General features: G+C 35.9%; 1 long non-coding RNA gene across 1 annotated transcript; it reads left to right on the top strand.

The window, feature by feature from the left end:
* Nucleotides 1–1,082: 1,082 nt before the first annotated feature.
* Nucleotides 1,083–5,487, top strand: LOC137093445 (uncharacterized). The gene is made up of 5 exons (XR_010908456.1): nucleotides 1,083–1,162; nucleotides 1,973–2,029; nucleotides 2,262–2,302; nucleotides 2,480–2,616; nucleotides 5,239–5,487. It is a non-coding gene; the product is annotated as an uncharacterized lncRNA (long non-coding RNA).
* Nucleotides 5,488–16,019: the final 10,532 nt, after the last annotated feature.

Below are 16,019 nucleotides of genomic sequence, written 5' to 3'. Positions count from 1 at the left end.
TGTACAAACCAGTACTCCATCGAGTAATCCGTCCATAGTGAAATCTCATTGGTTACACCCCCCTTACTTCAGGGTCAGAAATAATCATTTCTATTAATGAATTGATTCCCTGGGGGATTTGTACCTTTGTTAGGGCAATTTTTATAATTACCTAATTAAATGCATCTATGTTGTCTTACTCTTTAAGTCAAATACTTAATCAGTCGACATCATTGAAGCGGTCAATGACTTGAGTTCATTGCAAGTTCACTGACTTCTATAATCTTGCAAAAACATCCATTATAATCAATGAAGCTGACAGCACTACATAATGAATCTCTTTTTACATTGTATCTTCAGAACTCTATTGGAGCGCACTCTTTCAACTGATTTCTTCTTCACCGCTGTCTAATGTAAACTCTGCAATTGCAGTTATGCGCTCAATTTCTGACCCTGCACTATTTTTAATGGTTTCAAAAGCAGTAAACATTTATGTATTTTTACTATTGTACATTATAATGTTTTGATGTTCATTGCAGTGCATGCTGCTGATGCTGCCAGAGCTTTGTAACTGTATTAACCTATAGAGTTAATGGATTTTAACAATTTTATCATATTAAATGGCAACAGAATGCAATGAAGAATGTGACTTTAAAATGAAAGTATGCCAGGGATGTTTCCTCCGAGGAGTCAAGTTCGACAAGTGCCTCCTCAAAAAATAGAAAATATACAAATATAAAACAATGCAAATGTTATGAAATTGTTTATAAATCACTCTTTTTCTAAGGTTACAATGTCCAGCAGAACCCAGGTTCCTTTCCATGTAATCTGGGGTATGCCGATGACCAGTTTTGTGACCTGAATAGTTAACGTACCACATCTTACACTGTTAAAAATTGCTGTAAAAATACGGGCGATTTCCAACAGTAAAATACTGTTATTTTAATAAACAGTTTAATCCTGTAATTTAACAGTCTAGGCTCCATAAATTAATTACTTGCAGTAAATTTACAGCATTTATGTGTAAATCCATTTGTTCCTGGAAAAAACAGTATTGGCCTGTAAAAAATATCACGTGGGGGCGGGGCATCTTCAACGCGGTTTTTTTTCAAACAGAAAGCAGCAGTCAAAGAACAGCAACACTCCTCTGTCTAGGCTATTTTAAAGAAGGACAATGTTCAAGGTGAGTTTATTTCTTTGCAGTTATTCTATTATGTTGCTCCCAACCTATAAAATCGCCTTTTTCACAAGGTATTTTTGACTGTGCTAGCCCTAATCGCATTTTGCAGACAGAGCTCTCAACGGCATGAGGCCTTTCGCCTGCTAACGTTAATGAATATTCTCTGAGCTCCGATTTAAAGTATTACTGCGAATTTGCTTGGTTGAAGTTAAGTTACCATTTAGAAATTATTTTGGCTTGCTTTTGTAGTAACATTAACCCTTATCTCGATTCACATGAATTTCTGGTTTAGTAAGTTAATGTTACATGATGCTAACGTTAATCTAACCAGATGCATTAATGTTATTCGCATAACGTTAATATCATGCACATAAGATGGAGAATAATTACAAAACTACTCGAAATATCCAGAACCATGATAGCAATTAAAATGTTGTGGTCAATTTGATTAGTTTCCATGCAAATAATGTAAAGCTGTTAAAATTCCCAATGCAAAATAAATATTTAACGTTTTATATATGTATGTATATATGTATATGTATATATGTATATGTATGTATGTTATATTTTCAATTTAGTGGTCCGAGTACTTGCTTTTTTGTGAGATTCGCATGTAACGTTATATAGTATTAAAAGTCAAAGAGGTTGTTTTTGAAAGAGGAGGCAGATATTCTTGACTGCACTCGTTTTAGCAGACAGTTTTCAACAGCTTAAGTGTCACTATGCAATGTTCTCCATGCTCTGACGTCGAATTTCTTTGCTTGGTTAAAGATTAAATATTTATTAAATAATAATTGTATTCTTTTTTTCTAGGAATCAGTCACTTGTTTTACTGAGTTTTACTGACATTGTATGCATCCCTAATCATTGGTGAGTTTCACGTCATGTAAATTATCAGAAAATGTATATTTTTGTGTAAACTGTTGTTTTAAGTGTTGTGTATAATTTGAAGAAAAAAATAATTTCAGGGAGGGCAGATAACTGTACTGAACACTGGATGATTACCCTAGACTAGAGGGTCGTGTTGTTTGTAAGGGCATACAATCACGATTTCTGAATGCAATTGGAATAATGTTTACAATGTTCTGTCTTCAATTGTCAGTATCCAGAGGAGGCATGTGGCACATTGGAATTCATTCAAAGGTATTTTGTGACCTTTTATAGTACCCTTTAAATTTGTTTATTTTCTTTTATTGTCCCGTAATTTAGCAAATGTATATTTAATCCAATATTTAAATTGATAAAAGGTAGATTTTTGTAAGTTTTCTATTTTAAAGTGTGTGTGTGTGTGTGTGTGTGTGTTGGGATAAACCCCGAAAGAGGTTCTAAGACCTGCAGAGGCAAGGTGGTTTCAAAGAAGACTGGAAAACTTGTCAGCAAGAAGTCTGCCACTGTCAATCCCAAAGTTGCTTCTCTCTCTATGGAACCTCATCGATTTCGAATGGAATTTTGTCTAGGTAACTAAACTTTATGCCTACTGACACTCCCATTTGTGCAGCTTCCTAAAAGAATCAACACCGCTTAAAGGATAAGTTCATCCCAAAATGAAAATTTCCTGAAAATTTTATCACCCCAATGCCATCCAAGTTGTTCATGTCTTTCTTTATTCAGTGGGAAAATTTTTTTTTTTTTTGAGGAAAACATTTCAGAAATTTGCTCCACACAATGGATTTCAATGGCAACCAGAATATTGAAGTCCAAATAAATATGTTTCAAAGGATTTTTAAGTGCTTCAAATGACTCCCAGCTAAGGAATCCATCTGTCATTTTCTAAAAAAATAAATAAATAGTATATACTTATTAACCACAGTTGTTCATATTGTGCTGGTCTCCGTGCCAGGCATGACGTCCTCACATTGGAAAGGTCTCGCATGACATTATTAGACATCCAGGATATACACACGAAATGACCATTTTAAACAATAAACTGACACAAAACCATAAATATGTAATTCAACATACAATACAATGTGAACGATAATCCTTCTCCATACTAGTAAACAATGGGGTGGTAATTACTTTTGACCTTTCCAATGGGATGACGTAATGCCTGTCACATTGCAGACCAGCACAAGATGAACAATTGTGGTTAAAAAGTATATACATTTACATTTTCTTAGAAAATGACAGATTGAGTCACTAGATAAGACTCTATTCCTCAGCTGGGATTGAGGAGAGCCCTTTGAAGCACTTTGAAACAGCATTTATTTGGACTTCAACATTCTGATTGTCATTGAAGTCCATTGTGTGGAGAAAAATCCTGAAATGTTTACCTTAAAACACTTAATTTCTTTTCCACTGAAGAAAGAAAGACATGAACATCTTGGATGGCATTGGGGTGAGTAAATTATCAGGACATTTTAATTTTGGGATGAACTAATCCTTTACCTGCTTTCATATTCAGTGGTAAGAAAGTATCTGAACCCTTTGGAATGATTTTCTGCATTAATTGTTCTTAACATTTCATGTGATCTTCATTAGTCACATAGACAAAAAAAAAGTGTTTAAGCTAGCTACACAAACAATTATAATCTTTAATGACTTTACTCAACACTTCCCACACTCTCAGGGCTGTGTAATAAAAATGTTAATTTGGTAAGTGACTACCTTGTTGTTATCTCTATGAACCACAAATGTTGTTTTTGTGTCGTAATGGTTGTACATGAGTGCCTTGTTTGATCTGAGCAGTTAACCTGCTCAATGTTCTTCAGAAAAATCTACCATGTCCTGCACAGTTTTGGTTTTCCAGCATATTCTGCACAATTGAACCCTTTACAATAGTGACTGCATGATTTAAAGACCCATTTTTTCACAATGAGAACTACTGATGGACTCAACTATTACAAAGGGTGCCAGGGGGAGGATTTTATTCTGAAGAACAGTGGACAGTTTAACTGCTCAGAACAAACAAGGGAATCATGAACAATTATTACCAAAACAAAATTAGATTTTTAGGAAACAAATCCATCTCTGAGTCCATATAATGTCATTGATTGGCTGTCGCATGTCTGACACTTAAAAAAGAACAGCGATCGTGATGGTAATTCATATGAACCCAGTGGATAAATCAATGCCTTTTAAAGCCAAATGATAGGTTTGTGCAATACAATAAAAAAACCTAAAAATGCTAAATTAAATAACTCATTGCTTCCAGTCTACTGTCATATGAGCACTTATCAGAGGGACATTGTGACGTGATGTAAGTGCATTGTGAAAGCTTGTTCGAGAAGTAACACAGAAGCAAAGATGACCGACATTTCACATGAGCTTCACTTACTTATGACAGTAGATTGGAAGTAATGATTTATAGTTTAGTTAGCATTTCATTTTTTGTTTGTTTTTCTAACACAAAAATAAAGTGAGTTAAAAATATTAATATTTTTATTACACACATCTACGGTTTGGTTTCAGAAGACATTGATTCATCCACTTCAAGATTGTTGTGTTTTTTAAGTGTCAAAAGAATGGCAGCCAATCAATGCGATTGTCATGTGTTATATATAGCATGGGGGTTAGAAATTTTGGATTTTTGGGGTGAACTATCCCTCTAAGGACATTGTGTTTGTCTATACTTGTGACTGGTAAAAATCAGATGAAATTTTATGATCAACTAATGCAGAGAACCAACCAATTCCAAAGGTTGAGGGTTTATAGCTTTTTTTCCCACTGTACTCTCAAATGTACTTCTTCTGCTGTAAAAAAATATGTTTTACACATTTAACTTAACAGCTCTCTTTACATATACACAATTATAATATACTCCTAAATCTACTAAATAAATGTACTCCTATCCGGCCAACTGGAAAAAACACAATCACTTTCTTTTACACACAGCTAAACTTTCTGGTCTTGTCTTGACCCCATAATCTTTCTGTTAAGATTGTTTTTTTATGTTTTTCCTCTATGCTGTAACAAACATTCAAAACAAACTGCACACTCAATTGCTGTTTAAGATTAGTTTAGTTCATTAACATGATCATTTTATGTCTCTTTTGAAAGTTTTCACAGTATGTGATCACTAGTTTTTGCCATGTGCTTTATTTTACCACTAAGATTTTCTTGATTTTCTTTCCTTTCAGACCTGGATTTCCTCTAAGACCAGATCTGTCAAAAGCTGATGTGGCACGTGTTGGCTGTTTTTTTTGCCTCTTCCTACGTTTTTTTCACCCATTGGTTCTCTTGATTATGTCCTCTCAGATCTGGACTTCCTCCCAGGCCAGCTCTTTTAAAAGCAGGTTTGGGATGTTTTGACAGTATTTTTTGCCCTATCAAGGATTTTTGATCTTTTGGTTCTCAATGATTTCTAAAACAGTATTTAAGGAAAGAAAGTCAGGGAAAATACATTTTAAAATGCATTGAATGTATCGTTAAAACCTGTTTTAAATAAATGGCAAACAATGTACACCATAATCTATTTCTTTATTTTTTCCATTGAGTAAAAAGTCTGTTTGGAATGTCTGTAAACATTATGGTACATAGGGATGTTAATCGATATCAGACAATAGAGTAAATAGAAAACAGTATTTATATTAACTTTTTTTATACTGTAGAATTGTAGTTGGAACCATTGCTGCCAGTACTTTGTGAAATTACAGAACAGCCATACAAATTAAAAACTGTAAAATTACGGTAAAGGGCTGGAACCACAGCTGCCAGTACTTTGCTGTGAAATTACAGCATTATTGAAACCGTAAAATTACGGTAAAGGGCTGGAACCACAGCTGCCAGTACTTTACTGTGAAATTACAGCATTATGGAAACCGTAAAATTGCGGTAAATGACTGGAACTAGCTTGCCAGTACTTTACTGTGAAATTACAGCATTGTTGAAACCGTAAAATTGCGGTAATGGGCTGGAACCACAGCTGCCAGTACTTTACCGTAAAAATACGGGTGAATTTTTTACAGTGTACCTTCTGAGAAGTTTTGATTGATGCAAACATAATTAAACCTGGATTTAAGCTCTTTCTGATAAACATATGGAGAAGGGGAGCAGGTGTAACTTTTATAGCGTCTACCTCTCCACGGGTCTTATGTAAACAGCCACAAAACCATAGAGGATAAAAAGAGTCAGAGTTAATCATTGACATTGAGTTTGCTGTGTGCATGACAGGTCACGTTCCCCAAATACATTTTTATTATACAGACAGGTGACAAATCAGTGAGGAGTTGCTCTCTGTCTGGAAAATGTCAACTGCTGTTTTCTCTTTTTCCGCATAGAACGAAGGTGAAGGACAACACACCACCATCTGTTTGCAGCTTAGGCCCAGAGAAAACATGGCTACAGGTGTGAGGCAAGGACAGGGAGTGATACAAAGGTTAGACAACTCAGTATTTGTCTCCTTATCGCTCTTATTTTATATCTCCCAATGGCTCATTTCTCTTTATCACTTTCAAACCTGACCGTTCTCCATTGCACCTCATTGCATTTAAGTCGTGATAACCCGGGTGTCAAGCAAATGTCCAGAATGCTTTATCACTGCTGTCATTTTGTTCCCTTCACTACATCGAACAATATTACCCATCACGCTTAAATCAATTGCAATCTTTAGAGGAGAAGAGGAAAAACATCAGGTATAGGGTTATTACGCTCTCCGCAGCGGCAAGGCGTAAACCTGAAGCCAATCTCCATTACGAACTGAGCTGAAGGAAGTAGAGCAGAACAATGAACGAGGTGGGTGAGAAAGAGAAAAAAAGAGATTTTTGCTAATATATAAGCAGATGCTTACAGAGGCACATATATACACACCCTCCAAATGAAAAGTCTGCTTAATGTAACATGATGAGTTTGACCAAAATCTTATATCAGAGTAATAATTTTATTTCACATGTATCACATTATAGTCATTTTCGCTTCTAGTGAAACAATGGAGTGTTCCCATGTGGAGCCCAGTTTAGACACTTTAGTAGGTAAAGTGTTTAAAAATGTTAAAATCACACCACGGATATACTGCAGTATACACGGCATAGCAGAGTTGGCTGAAACACATTTCTATCAATAAAATCATATAATATGAGGGAACAGTTATGGCTTAAGGGTTAGAAAGTCTGACTTGTAACCCAAAGTTTGCAGGTTTGAGTTTCAGCAGGAAGTTGGGAGAGGAATAAACACTTCTTTGGAATTCCGTGTATGGGACACCATACTTGGCTACACATCATATCAAATCATATATATCATATGCAGTATGTGATATGTCTATGTGTGTGTGTATAGACAACGAGGGACAGGAATGATAGAGATATAGCAAGAAAGATAGACATTTATGAAAGAATGTTAGAAAATGTTTTGGCCAGTGATGTGTAGATTACTTTTGAATTGATCAGTTACTGATTATAAACTACATGACAAAATTCATAATCAGTAACACAATCCCTTTGGTTACACGTTTTTCTCTAATCTGACTACTTTTGATGACATTTAGATTATTTTGGCCTATGTTTATTTGATGTTAAATACATTTAAGGAGGATAGTCTTGTACTAGATATTTTGGAAGGGAGACAAATATTTCACTCTTTAATAAACAAGTGACTTACACAAGCTTTAGACATGCTCATTGCATGTTAAACATTAATATACATCTATGACATATGTTAAAGGGATACTTAACCCAAAAATAAAAAAAATCCCATTTTCCTTTATTAAAGGGTTAGTTCACCCAGAAATGAAAATGATGTCTTTAATGACTCACCCTAATGTCGTTCCACACCTGTAAGACCTCAGAACACAGTTTAAGATATTTTATATTTAGTCCAAGAGCTTTCTGTCTCTCCATTGAAAACGTATGCACAGTATACTGTCCCTTTCCAGAAGGACCAGAAAGGTAATAAGAACATAATCAAAGTAGTCCATATGTGACATCAGTGGGTTAGTTAGAATCTGAAGCATTGAAAATACATTTTGGTCCCAAAATTACAAAAACTACGACTTTATTTAGCATGGTCTTCTCTTCGGGGTTTGTTTTCAATCCGCGACTGCACAGTCACGCTGCTGACGCATTATCTGGTGCGCGCAAGCTCCGTTTATAGTCTGAGGGAGACGAACACGGATTGAAAACAAACGTCGTAGTTTTTGTTATAGCATTGCAAGATGTGTTTTGATGTCACAAAGAAGCAGCAAGTGTCTAAACACATTCAAAGAAAAGTGCCCAAACAGTAAAATGTTAAAGTATAATGTGGCGTTTCATTTCCACAGAATTACGTATCGGTATCCTCCTCCAATCTAATGCTGTTCTGGAATCTGTTTAGGTCAGTAAAGTATTGTTTACACTCCGTAGATTCTACTTTGATATCCTTCTCTACCCCTCCCCTCTTTTTAAGTTATCGTGGATACCAATTTGAAAATGTACAATCATAGATAATTATATTGAGCTTTCATCCCAGTCCTCCAGAGTAAATCTGTGATTTACTCTTAAATTTGTGGTCGTCACTCAGAAGCACGCTCCATTTCTATCACTCATCCACAGATGCTTTTATAATATCAATCAATAATAAATGTAGTCAGAAGTGTTTGTGATATATACAAGCAAGGTTTGAGCCTACACACTCTATTTTGATTTTTTTTTTTAAAGAAACATATCTAGAGACCACAGAATCCCATGGTAAAAAAAGGCTGTAATCGCTCTTGCAATGAATATTCTCTATAATCATTGAATACCATATAATCAGTCATTCTGTGAATATTCCTGGAATCTACATTTGTGTATTTCTTTGCATAACCATGCAACAAATTAGCTCAGGAAACAAAGTTTAGAAGAAAACAAATCTAGACCTTTGCAGTTTAAAAAATGTATATCTTTCAAATGATCTCCTATCTCTATTATCAGTATATTATAAGTAAGGATTAATGTAATTTTGAGACATTTTAGCGAATGTTTGAGTAACAGAATGGGGAAAAAAGGTTGTTCATTCATCAACTTCATTGTTGTTTGTTTTGCTTGTTCTTTAAGCTCTTCCTTTACTACAAATCCTCACACACTCCTGACACTAAAGTCACAGCTGCCTGCCCTGTCTAGTCGTGTTTTTTTAATTGTCAGTCATACTCGCCGGCGTTCGTGGCGTTGGCTACCAGCCCAACACTTCGTCCTGTCCTCTACGCCGCCTGCCAACTGTCCCCCTCGGGGTAACGAGAAGAACAAAAACACAGCCGAGCAAAAAGCCAAACCGCACACCTCTGTGTTTGACACAAATGTAAATGTGTGTTACATGATATTATAGCTGCCCTAATCTAACTGTTTAAGAATACTTTTTTAACCATGGCTTTGTGTTGTGGTCATGAATTAAAGTGTATGTCTCCTGATGCTTCTTCAGGTCAGAATAATTTTTATATTGATACGGTTTCATATTGATCAAATTTATTTTTTTGCCTTGCAAAGCCATAAAAACAGACCAAATTGCTAGGCATATCTGGAGATATTTAGAGGTTTGGGATATTTTATGCACTCTAAAAAATTATGTTTGACAAAAAAAATCCTTTTTTTTTTTTTTTAATAATGACAACTTTGAATGAATTAACGTTCAAATGACCAGCTACACTAGGTTAGAGGAACTTTGTATCATGAACTAGAGTTGTAGCCCTGGAACCAATTCATATTATATTTCAGTTCAAATCAACAGCTGTCATAACACATTTAACATATCATAACTTATTTAACATGGATATTTAATGAACACGTACGATATTACTTGTCACTGGCATTATAGTCAACATGGTGTTAACCTTTATGTATCTACTCTTCAGCACAATGGTAACCACAAAAACTTCAACATTACAGAAACTCAACATTACAGCTTAAATGGTAAACACTAACAGGTCTTTCCCTTCACTAAAAACTAATAAATGAACACTTAATCTAAACATTTATTCTCTTTATCCAGTCCTTTGCAAAGCATGCTGGAAACTAAAAATCCACTGCCTAATTTCCAAAGTTATCAAGATAATTTCTATTAATGCAGAAATTAGAGATTAAATTACAGATGATTCTAAAATGATGTAACGATTAACATTATGTCAACAGAACCAATAACATTTGCAATTTAAAGGCCTGGTTTCCCAAACAGGGTTTAGGCTACATAATTAGGATTAGTTCAATTAGGACACTTAATTAACTTTTATAAACATACCCTATAAGAAAGTGAGAGAAAAAAAAAATCCTTACTGGTGTGAATCTTAAAATCCTTACTGGTGTGCATCTTGAGACAATGGCATTTTAAGACATGTCAGTGGATTATTTCAGTGCTGTGTGAACCAAGAGAGGGGCTTTATATGCTATAGACAAGTAAAACATTTACGTTTTAGATCATTATTGGGTGATTTAATAATAGAATTGCATATCTTTGACATTTCGTCCTGTCCTCTTTTGACATTCCTTTGAGGTAAACATTTTTGTTAGCCTGTTCTTTGAAACAAACTGTCCAAACGAACCAATTCACAGAAAATAATCAGACTTCCCAGCATTATGACCCAAAATAACCTAGAAACCGCAGAGCAACACCACGGCAAGTTGGCTTGTTCAAACACCACTCATTTTCTTTGGTAACTGTAAAAATGTATGATGCTAAATGATGGTTTGTGATTTCAACAAGGCCCAATCAGAAAATGAAAACAAAGAAAAAGAAAAACCATGATTTGTGTCAACATAAAGACAGTTGGTCCTCAAGTACTAACATAAATAGAACTATCCTGTTAGACGAACAGAAGGAAGGAGCTTTATATATCTGGGTTGTTTATTCTGCACTTTGCAGATTGTGCTGGAAACTGTCAGGCTGGATTTGCATATTCTTCCTTATCTTTAGAGCTGAGTTTAGTTGGTTGATAAGCTTCCTCCTTAGCATGTTATTTATCAAGACTGCCATATGCAGTCAGTCAAAACACAACTGCCAAACGTGTCAGGTGTTACACAGGTCTGTCTGAGGAAGCCATGAGAGTAGTGTAGTATGGAATGGAAAGAAACCATTTCATTTCTTTGGTTTATGTCACATATAGTGGATGGAAGTCTGAACATGGGCAGTATTTACATAATATAAAATGAGCATAATTGGATAATTTGTGCTGTATACCTGAATGAGATCGGTAATCTTTTTAGCAAATAGTGTACTTTAGTAAGCACTTGCTCTCATGTATAAACACACTCATGCTGATTCATTCTATGCTAAATACGCAAGTGTAGAAATACCCCAGCATGAGCAAGACTATCACAGAGAGAAAGGTAAATTGAACTGTATATCACTGTAATTGCATTGTGAAACTCACAAATGAACATTTGTCATTGATAATAATGTGCATTGGGGCATTTTCATAGCATGTAAAATTTATTCTAATAATGCCAAAAAACTTTTTTTTTTTCTTAATCAGTATTTTTGTCTGTTGTCTAGTTAAAGTATCTAACAGCCTTAAAAAAAAGATACATTTACTTAAAGGGATGGTTCACCCAAAACTGAAAATTAGCCCATGATTTACCTCAAGTCATCACTGTAAAAAAAAAAATGATTGCCTTAAAATTTTAAGCACTTTGAGGTTAATACAATGAACATTTTTGAAAATCGATAACCTTTATTCAAATATTTTTAAAAGATTTTATAAGCATATTAGGTAATTGTGTGTGTTTTATTTGTGATGACGCAGTGAAACATGACAAATAGTGCTATTTTCATGATTTATCACATTTTCCTCCAATTTCCTTCATTGTATCAACTCAATTTTTAATTTCAATAAACTCAAAATTTTAAGGCAACCAGGTTACTTACTTTTTTTAAGTTACACCAACAAAAGAATTTGACAGTGTATATGACATTCTTTTTTCAGATGAATACAATCTGAGTTATATTTAAAAATGCTCTGGCTCTTCCAAGCTTTATGATGGCATTGAATGGCCTTTTATGAAGTCCATTCAAATGCATGTATGCATCATAAAAGGGATCCACATGGTTAATAAAGACCTTCTGAGGTGAAGCGAAGCGTTTGTGTGAGAAAAGTATCCATGTTTAAAAATTTCCAAACTGCAATCTCTAACTTCCGCTAACTGTCGTACGCACATTCACGAGAGGCCGATGTTCCAGGATTCCAACTTTCTTATTCAAAATCTATAAATCCAAATCTTTATGCAAAACACAATTTTTCAAAATGTACCTTTTCTTTTTCTTTTAAATGTGAGGTGCAACATTTTCATGAACATATCACATCATACATTATTCTTTCCTGTGGCTCAAACATAAGAGCTGTAACATCGAGTCCGATGAAGATCGATAAGATTCCCAAAAGGTTGAAATGACAATATTCTTTAATTAAATAAAACAAACTCAAATAATCCAATGAGAGATGAACAAATGAAACAGTGTGCCATGCACAAACAATACAGAACATGAATGAAAGGAAATTATTAACAAGACATGTTGATCAGTAGTCCTAAAAAAAGAAGTGGTGTACTATTACCCAGAAGCACCCAACCCCACCCCACCCCAAAAAAGCTTTTGTTTTGTATGTTGTTGAACAAAATATATGTATGCATGTTAAACAATCTCTTAAATATTTCCCATTTTCACAAATTTTACAGATTCACGGCCAGATTCACCTCAAATTCACCATCAGATTCACCATCTTTTCGGATGCAGACCATCGCAGAAAGTTACACAATTTGCCGTGCACACTGCCAAGTGAAATGGTGTCTAATGCTCTCAACTCTCACGGCCGTCCACTCCGCGATGGGGTCATTTTTGTCACACGCACCTTCACACTCGTGTGGACGCGTTGAGTATAAACCAAGCTTTAAACAGAAAAGAACTGTGATAAGACCATGGCACCAGCAATGCCAAGGTCATAGGTTTGATTCCAGCAAGAACTGTTAAAAATGTGTACTTTGAATGAAATGTAATTTGCTTTGGATAAAAGCCTCTGTCAAATGCATAAATGAATCTACAGTGTCCTTTCTCCTTAAAGGTTGCGCTATAATTCAGGCATTTTTTAACATTGTTCACAAGGAAAAGGAGACTGCTTTTGGTATGTTTAATTGAGCTTGCTGGAATCAGGGCCACCAGTGAAATTTAATCATTGTGTAATCCCGATGAAGCACGCTAGATTTGATCAAAGCTCATTTACTGCATTACAGCATGCACACTGATACTAGTGATTGTATAGAGGAAATATGAGAAAAACATCCTCAGACACTTAATTGTTATCATAAAACTATTCTTCTGTGTCCGTTTGAGAATTTCAAACAGACACTTTCAATGTCACCTGCATGTCACTATACAGAATAAGTACAAGCAAAAAATCGTTCATCCTGTTCAGTCATCAGGGAAATATGTGCAAATACAATTTCACTGATGTATTTTTTTCTTTTGTGATGAGCATAAGCACTACATTGAAATAAGTAACTGGCATTTTGTTAACACTTTTTACATGCTTACTAACATATCTGTAATGTAGACCTACTCCCATAATTTCAAAGGTCTTATGCTTGATATGCTTGAACATTATTAAAATACCAGATGTGACTGATAGTGTTCCATTTCTATGGTTATTTTCCTGTATTTTCACATTTATGCTATGCCTTGCCCCATAAATTGCATTCAGTCACTATGACTTTGCCAAGTAAAACATGTTCCTGGATCAAAAGATTTTGTTGATTCGTGAACAACATTCCTGTCCTAAAAATGTAGTCCTCACCCTATCCCTTGACCTAAACCTATATACCCACAATTCATCTCTAATATTACAGAGTAATTATATCTGATTGGTTGTTGGGAATTAGGTAATCAGATTGTTAAACCTGATTTTGCCAAGTACATGTTCCTGGATCAACATATCAACGAATCAGATTTGAGGGACAAGTTAGTTTAGTTCAAGTTTAGGCTTACAATCAGGGGTTGGTGCTATTCACCCGTAGCCTAGAAATCTAGACGCACCCTAGCGGCAGCAAATTTAATCTGCCCGCAAGTGTCGTCTAGCAACTCTCAATACCCTTCTGAGCTGTATTTGCCTAACTCTTGCCGGACCAATCACATCGTGTATAGAGTCGGTGGGCGGGGCCATAATGATGACGGCCGAGTTGCGTTTGCGTGCTTCTAGTAAACACAGAAACTGGTGAACGGCGGTCTTTCGAAATCAGCTTCGCCCGCGACTCTGGAAGACTTGGAGTTAAGCTTTTCTCTGAGAAAAGAACAAAGAACGGCACTGAAGTCATTCTTAAAAAGGGAAGATGTGTTCGGAGTTTTGCTGACCGGATACAGCGAATGTTTAATCTATCAACAAGCTCTGCTTCACCTTCGTTTCTCTGGTTGGTTGTAGCGCTATCCTATCGCGTGCAGAAGGAGTTTGAAAGACATCCGTTTATCCCGCCCCTCGGATTGAGCTGTCAATGGTGAGTTTCCAGACCAAACATCTTGATGTGGGTCTGGCTTGTCAGGCTAATTCACCCATATTTTCTCTTTGATTTTGGGGATACGTTATGGGTAGGGTTAGGTTTAATGGTAATGTGTGGCTTCACAAATGCTTTGCTGCATACCTCGGTTGTAACGAGTGGTTATTTCCGTCAAAGTTGCTCTTCTATCAGCAATATCTCAGGAGATTGTCTTGACCAGAACCACACCCTAAATGCACTGAAGCAACTGCTATGTGATTGGTTGAATATATAATTGCATTAATGAGAAATTTAACAGGTGTTCCTAAAAATCCTTTAGGTGAGTGTATGTTGACCCAGGAACCAGTGGCGGCTACTGGTCTGTCAGAGAGGGGAAGCTCATTTTCGGCCAATTGTCTTATTTATTTAAAAGTAAATTCTGCCCTACGTTTCTTTTCAAGAAAATGGTCTTTTACCCTGTGAATGAATGAACGATCTAAAAAAAAATATTAAACTCTGTAAAACTGAAACAAGGAATGTGGTGTATAATTGTGTGAAATGTATGATGAAAATCAAGCAATTTCGCCAAGCAAATATCAAAGAAATAGGTTGCAGCAGTTTTTATTTCGACTGAACTTGAGAAATCCGCGATGGGACTGAGAGCGAATAGCTTCAGTGATTCCTTATAGTACAGAATCGCTGTCAGTCAAAAGGAGATGCAGACCCTCCAATCATCAGGCAAGAAGCTCGGCGTCCGGGCCAGCCCACTCCCCATTCACTCCCAGAGACGCTGAGCGTCCGTGGGCGGGACATAATCGCAGTGTTTATCCAATGACCGTCTAGTTTCGAAGCGCTGAAAAAAACCGTTCAAAGCAGCCCCATTGAAGTCAATGGACGCTGGGCTTCAATGGGGAAATGCACTGTGACGCTGCGGGAATGTATGAGATGGAAATCGAGTCAGCCGACCTGCTATATGTAACTGATTCTGAACAAACTCGTCTTTGAGATGAACGTTTTCTAACGCATTTTTAGTCAATACAATGTTAATATAATAGTACATATTTGACCATTAATTTTGTGACAGTATAAGGGAAGCCGAGCTTCCCTTGCAGTCTTAAAGAAATCGCCACTGCCAGGAACACATCTAACTCTGAAAAATCAGGATGTTCAAGTTAGAGGTGTCCCTGGGTAAACATATTTTGTTGATCCTGGAACAACATCCCTAAAATCAGTGAATACCACTGAAAGGACCAAAGCACCAAACTCTGATTGTAAGCCTAAACGTGTGCCTCCAATCTGATTAGTTGATTGGAATGTTGTTCAACAAAGATGATAAACAGAGAGTTCTGTACAAAAATCCATAGTTCTCTCTTGCTGACAACCCGACACCAATTCAACACGCTGTTGAGTCTATGACTGCCAACATGCAAGACACACAGCAAAAAGCTCAACAGGTGCTCACCGATGGCCCTTATAGTTAACAGGTTTTTTTTTCTGCTTTAGGGTCAAACATTTTTCCATGGTGT

Source organism: Pseudorasbora parva, chromosome 12 (assembly GCF_024679245.1).
Source record: "Pseudorasbora parva isolate DD20220531a chromosome 12, ASM2467924v1, whole genome shotgun sequence".
Taxonomy (NCBI): Eukaryota; Metazoa; Chordata; class Actinopteri; order Cypriniformes; family Gobionidae; genus Pseudorasbora; species Pseudorasbora parva.
Note: the sequence above shows the minus strand (reverse complement) of the source record. Positions and strands in the feature narration are given on the sequence as shown.